A 6,666-nucleotide genomic window follows, 5' to 3' on the forward strand; every position below is an offset into this window, starting at 1 on the left:
GAATACGGTCGAATCTTTAAGTGGGCGTTTTGAAGTGAAACATCGATTGGTTGAAGATGAAAAACAAATGAACATAGCCCGGTTTTTCGGGGACAACAAAGGACCAGTAAATATATTAGAACCTTAAATTCCGACGTTTCAGCTGAGTTGCACCAGCTCTGCTGTGGTCACGGAAAGACTAACGTCGTCGTAACGTCGGAATTTAAGGTAAAAACAATGAAATTATATCGCGGTAGACCCGTTTGTGTAATTAAATATGTGTATAAAACGCGAGAGTTTAGTGTTATACACGGTGTAACATGAGTAAACCGAATAATTTTAACAGCGTATTCCTGATCATATTTAGAGACAAAAATGTCCTATAAACTTTTTTTTAAAAACGCCTAGTTTCAGAGATAATATTAATTTAAAAATAAACAAGTTTTTGTTGTTACATAATGTAAAAGGCTTTTTTGATGGTAATGTTGCTGCTATGGGACGTAGTCTAAATATCCTTATTGATAGATGTCAAAAAGTGACAAGTACCACTTTGCAAAAAGAAGGTATTGCGAAAAAAAATTAAAAAATCAATTTTAAGTAACAAGTTCACCAATAACATTTATTTTTTATGTACAAATACATTAAAAAAATTGAAAAAAACAAAACAAAAAAATTTTTTTTTTGGCGAAATTGGCCTAAACTCATATTACATTTTTTCCTTCTTTTGACCTCAGAAATGCGTGGTTAAAATTATTCGGTTTCCTCATGTTACACCGTGTATATAGTAGAAAGCAAGATCGAAGCTCGGAGAGGAAGAGGAAAACCACGAGCAAGCTGTATACAACAACCAAAAGCAAAAGCAAGAGTCGTCTTACAGGGACCTAAGAGCGTTTTCACATTTTCGATCCGATATCGGATGTAGGATCCTACGTCCCCGTAGGCAGACCGCGCGGAGGCGCGCCCGGGCTCCCTGAAGCATTATGCCTACACATACGCACACAAACAAATATTATCGGTCCGAAAACTGACGGGCGGCTCCCACATGGCAAAAATCGGAAGCGCCTTTCCGATGTCGGATGTCGGAAGGCGCCTATGACAAAAACAGCTGCAGGAGAATGCCATTGGCATTAAGTCCGTCTTTTATTGTGTTGTCTATCGTATTTTATTAATAATGTCGATTCTGCGAAATCTTCAATAAAGATTTGATTCTGAGTTATTGAAGTTACATTTTATAGCTATATTTAGTAAGATAAGAATATTAGGTATTTATTTATATGTACATATAACAAATATAAAAAGTAATATTAAAGAAATTTACAGACTAGGATCTGTAAATTTAGCAAACTATATCTATCTATCTATACATATAATAAAGCTGAAGAGGGTCGAAAGTCTGTACATGGAAGATATTCGAAAAAAAGTTGGCTGGGGATACTTAGAATCGATAACAGAACACGTTCCAACAGTTTTTAGAATTTTTGTCTGTTTGTCTGTTTGTCTGTTTATCTGTTTATCTGTTTGTCTGTTTATTTGAACGCGCATCACGTGAAAACGGCTGAACGGATTTTGATGCAAACTTTACTAATCTGTCAAGAACAACCCCGGCCAGGTTATAGGCTATAAAAATTCAACCCCTAAAAGGGGGGGTAGCCACAACACACGATTGACTTAAGTTTGCCCCTGAATCTTATGGCGCTACTTAGGAAAGAGGGGCAAACTTATTAAGGAGTAAACTTATAATATGTGCTACCACTATAGAGTACCCTGGTAAACTAACAGATGGCGCTGAATTTAATACGTGTTGACATGAATAAGCCACCGAGGAAGGATTTTGCCAAATCAACTCTAAGTTTAGAAAAGAGGGTACGGATATCAACAAATTTAATTGAATAATTATGTTGATTTAATAATACAACAAAATTAAACGACAGTCAATTAATTGCCCCTCATTGCACAGTGCCATCTTTTGGGGAACTGAGTAAACATTAAGTAATCAAGAAAACTAAAAATGAGTTTACATAGTTACGTAGTGGTAAAATAAACACACATATCAACACGCGTATAATTGCATAATTATTTAAAATTATTAATTTTCTCCGTCATGAATTATACCTAATCTAATTATATCGCATCCATATTCATACGTATACAGCACTTAATAATGGCCACGAAGGTGGGTACTTTGAAAAAAAAAAACATTGACCTCTGTCATTTGCAGTGCCGGATTAACCCTTTTAAGCAAAATAAGCACTTGGTTAGGGCACCACGTCTAGGGGGCACCAAAACCGTAGGCAAAAAAACGCGCAGGCTGCATCAGCATTGCAGTCGTCGTGGAGTAGGTACCTACATGAAACTTTTATACGTGTACAAGTACCTACCCATCTAATAACGAAGGGTCGTAGGGATCAAGTAAGAGAGTGAGGGTACGTAAGAACATCTCCAACGTAGGCTTTTGATTTGACCTTACGCGGAGGCCCTTAAAGTCATGTAAAAATATCTTGCTTTCAGGCTTGCGGCCAGCCGATTTTTTCGACATAGGTTACGGATTATATAGCGAATTTTGCTCTCTTGCACGCCAGATTTGTCGGCCAAGCCGAGTTGCTCCTTAGCCGCGATCCTGAGACCTAACTGTCAAAGTGTTATAAGGGGCCCCGTGAAAGCCGAAAACTAAAAGCATCCTATCAAGTAGCGCTTTCGAGTGAAGCCAAAGAGCGAGCAGTAGAAGAGACGTGATTACATGCATAGATTCGATTTCAAGCCACTCATTTGCAGTTCGGCGTTAGGTCTTATGCGAGGCCTTCTGCCTTACGGCAAAGTTGATCTTCTGCCTTAATTACACTTGGGCGTGGATCCAAATCCAAGCTTTCCTCTTTCGCAGCTGGGCCTTCTGCCTTGCTCACACTTCACCAATTCAATTCACTTGGTCAATTCCAAGCTCTGCTTTCTTCCATCTTGACACCTCTCTTGCATCAAACAACCTCGCTGAAACCCTTAAATATCGAGCCCTATGCGAAGCTAGGCTGATAAAAAACTGTCCCATCCCTTCTCTGTATGAAATCCTGGATTCGCGCCTGGTTGGGACTAAAAGTAAAAATGTATACAACTGTCTATCAAATTGTGTTTTATATAGCGAAAAATTTTCGCGCTCGCTTCGCTCGCGTTTTAATAACTTTCTAACATATGATAAAGGTCACATTCGGGTGGCGACTGCAGCAGCATTACTCTTTTACAACGTTACTGCTGCAGCACTGTCAATTTTCGTGATAAAATGATGTAACTGATTTCCATACTAAAAGTAAAAATGTACAACTTTCTATCAAATGGCGTGTTTTTTATCGAAAAATTTTCGAGCTCGCTTCGCTCGCGTTTACAATTACTTTCTAAGATATGACAAAGGTGACATTCGGGTGGCGACTGCAGCAGCATTACTCTGTTGCTACGTTACTCCTGCAGCACTGTCAATTTTCGTGATAAAATTATGTGACTGATTTCCATACTAAAAGTAAAAATGTATAACTGTCTATCAAATTGCGTTTTTATATCGAAAAATTTTGGCGCTCGCTTCGCTCGAATTTTCAATAACATTCTAAGATATGGCGACTGTTGCAGCATTAGGTACTCTGTTGCAACGTTACTGCTGCGGCACTGTCAATTTTCGTGATAAAATGATGTGACTGATTTCCATTCTCAGCTGTAATGAATGCGGCAATGAACGTCACTCAATTTACCAAAAAACTTCAATGTAATCTTGATGACCCTAGGGAGAGGGGGCACCATGGTCTAGAAATGCTTAGGGCATCAAAATATCTTAATCCGGCACTGGTCGTTTGCGGAGTCAAACGATTTGGAACTCGCATTTTATACGCATTTCCATGCCTTCCCGAAAAAATCGAATAATTCGCGAAAGTCTCGCAACGCATTGAGGTTACAAACGGCACGCGGTCTTCCTCAGGAGTCTGATGAAGACCACGGTGAGTGGCGCTCTAGCCAGGCAGGCCGCTTCGCTTTCGCTCGCGCGCCTATACGTTACTGTATCGTCCAATATACACCTACTACTTACTCTGTCGTTAAAATCACGTGTAAAATTTTAATAAGGGCGAAAAATACTATTGATTTTGGAGTGTAGTTTTATTTAGTGGTACCTAACTGTAAAATATTTTATCTGGACTACAGTCCTCCAGCATATCCATCTGTCAACTTTACTTCAACTTCCGCCTCCAGGGGAGAGGGAGAGAAATTAGGATTAGAAATTAGCCGCTTACTGACACAGACCGAATTCCACGCGGGCGGAGCCGCGGGCACAGCTAGTATTTTATATGAATTCCAATAACAAATCTTTTGTAAAAATAATGCTACCATGATTTCCTCGAACTCGCTGAAATTGGAACAGTTCCAATCCCAAATATTCTTTAAGATCGAATGATAAATTCAGTTTAATTATAGGTACTTACAACTACATTTTACTGGGATTTTTTGCATTTGAAGAAATTAAAGGATTTTTTTTAATGTATTCTAGGTACCTACTCTACCGCACCCACGATTAGATAGGAAGATAAGTAAGGTGGTGGTACTAGTGCTCGACATGCTAATGCCCAATAGATGACACCCTGCTGTCACCTCTATTGGCAATTACTTATGTTTCAAGATGACATGTACTGGGACCGCGTCGAGCACCAGTTCCACCACCTTACTTAAGTATTAACTGAGATCAGAGAAGTCGCTGACCCAATATAACAGGATTCTATGTTTCACTTTTATCAAACTGAAATTAGAAAATTGTGTTAGTGACATAAGTCGATCTTCAACTATCTTGAAAATGTAACATAGAACGCTGTAATAATTGGGCCAGCGAAGTGGTTAGGGCGGTCAGGTAATTAGTTTTTACTGGTTTTTCTGAATTAGATGTAATTAAGTAGTTAATAATTTTTTAACACGCCTAGAATTTTAAAAGGGAATATTAGGCATAGCTCTGCGTAGATGGCACCTTTGTGGCACATACAGTAAACAAACCACATTGACACATCACACGTCAAGTCAATCACCTGGCCTACCGCGAAACAAGAAAATCGAAATTTCGTTATGTAATCTCTCTATCACTCTTGCATATTCGAGCGATAAAGAGGCAGATAACTAAATTTCGATTTTCGCGTTTATTATTGTCCTTATTATTGTCTATATTTTATTGTCTGTGAAAACTTGTCAAAAAACAATTTAAGGCACATTAGGGGTCATCCATTAATTACGTCACACGAATTTCTAGGTTTTTTGACCCCTCCCCCCCCCTTGTCACATTTGGTCACATTTGGCAAACCCCTCCCCCCTAGTGTGACGTCACATTTTTTCTACGAAATCGCCAAATCGAATTAAGTAAGTACCTAAGTATTATTAATATTTTATCAAAATATTTTTGACGATATAAATATTATGAATTTTATAACCCAAAACTGCTTAGGAAAGAAAATTAAAAGAATAAAAACGATTATCATTTTAAAAACTTGTTATTTAAATGAACAGCGAATAAAATAATTAAAAAAAAAATTTCGGTTACTGATGAAGTTAAAGTGACGTCACAAAGTTTGTGTCTCCCCCCTCCCCCATGTCACAATATGTCACATTTTCTTGACCCCCTCCCTCCCCCTAAACGTGTGACGTAATTAATGGATGACCCCTTATGTATAAGTTAGTCTATGAATTTACTGAGTCGGTAGTGCTGCACTCTGACGGCAGAACATTGCAGTAATATCCCCTATTGGGCAGTTCTATCTTTTTCTCTCGTACAAATCAAGAGCGTGGAACTCGGACCATTAATTATTATGGAACATCTAAGGGCTTGTGCACAAATCACGCGAGGTTCGATAGGGGGAGGGGGGTCACGAAAAAATCACGATAGATCACGTTGGGGGAGGGGGGATATAAGGAAACCTCACGTGTATTTTTCTACAGTCAACGAAACTAAGAAAAAAATCCTACCACATGAGTAGATATTTATTCTCGGTTTCGTTAAATAAATCTTCACTCTGTACTTCAATAGCGAGTCTATTTAACGAAAATAGAAAAATAAACAAGATTTTCTATGTACAATACTATTTATCTTAAAATTAGGTCGAACAAAAATTTTCAAAAAAATACACGTGAGGTTGTGTGGGGAGGGAGGTTGCGAAAAACCTCACCAAATATCACCAAGGGGGAGGGGGGGTCAAAAGTAGCCGAAAACACCTCGCGTGATTTGTGCACAACCCCTAAGTATAAAGCGCTACTCAGACTAGACAACAAAAAAAATATATATATAACCACAATCATGTATTTTATTTCATCGTACGTACGTTCATCTCCTCCATATATATGTAATAATATTTAGATATTTAAATCGATATGAATGTGAAATATTAATCACTTAACAAAATAACAGGTTCCACCGAGATTTGAACTCGGATCGCTGGATTCAGAGTCCAGAGTGCTAACCATTACACCATGGAACCGGCTGACCGACGCGCGAAATAGAAGCATCTCTTTTGGCGCGGCTGAAAATACTTTCACCCGGATACGTTGCATTAGCGTGACACACATAATATTGTGAATTTGGCACATACTCAAGTTCAATCGTGTCGTCTTATAGACAAATTGTCTGTTGTTATAAGTATAATAATAATAATAATTCAGCCTATTATACGTCCCACTGCTGGGCAC

At 38.4% G+C, this 6,666-nt stretch overlaps 1 non-coding gene across 1 annotated transcript; it reads right to left on the reverse strand.

Annotated features, from left to right (window-relative positions):
- Nucleotides 1-6,386: 6,386 nt before the first annotated feature.
- Trnaq-cug (transfer RNA glutamine (anticodon CUG)) lies at nucleotides 6,387-6,458 on the reverse strand. The gene has a single exon. It is a non-coding gene; the product is annotated as a tRNA-Gln (tRNA).
- Between the last annotated feature and the right edge of the window lie 208 nt (nucleotides 6,459-6,666).

This window comes from Cydia splendana, chromosome 5 (genome assembly GCF_910591565.1).
Source record: "Cydia splendana chromosome 5, ilCydSple1.2, whole genome shotgun sequence".
Taxonomy (NCBI): Eukaryota; Metazoa; Arthropoda; class Insecta; order Lepidoptera; family Tortricidae; genus Cydia; species Cydia splendana.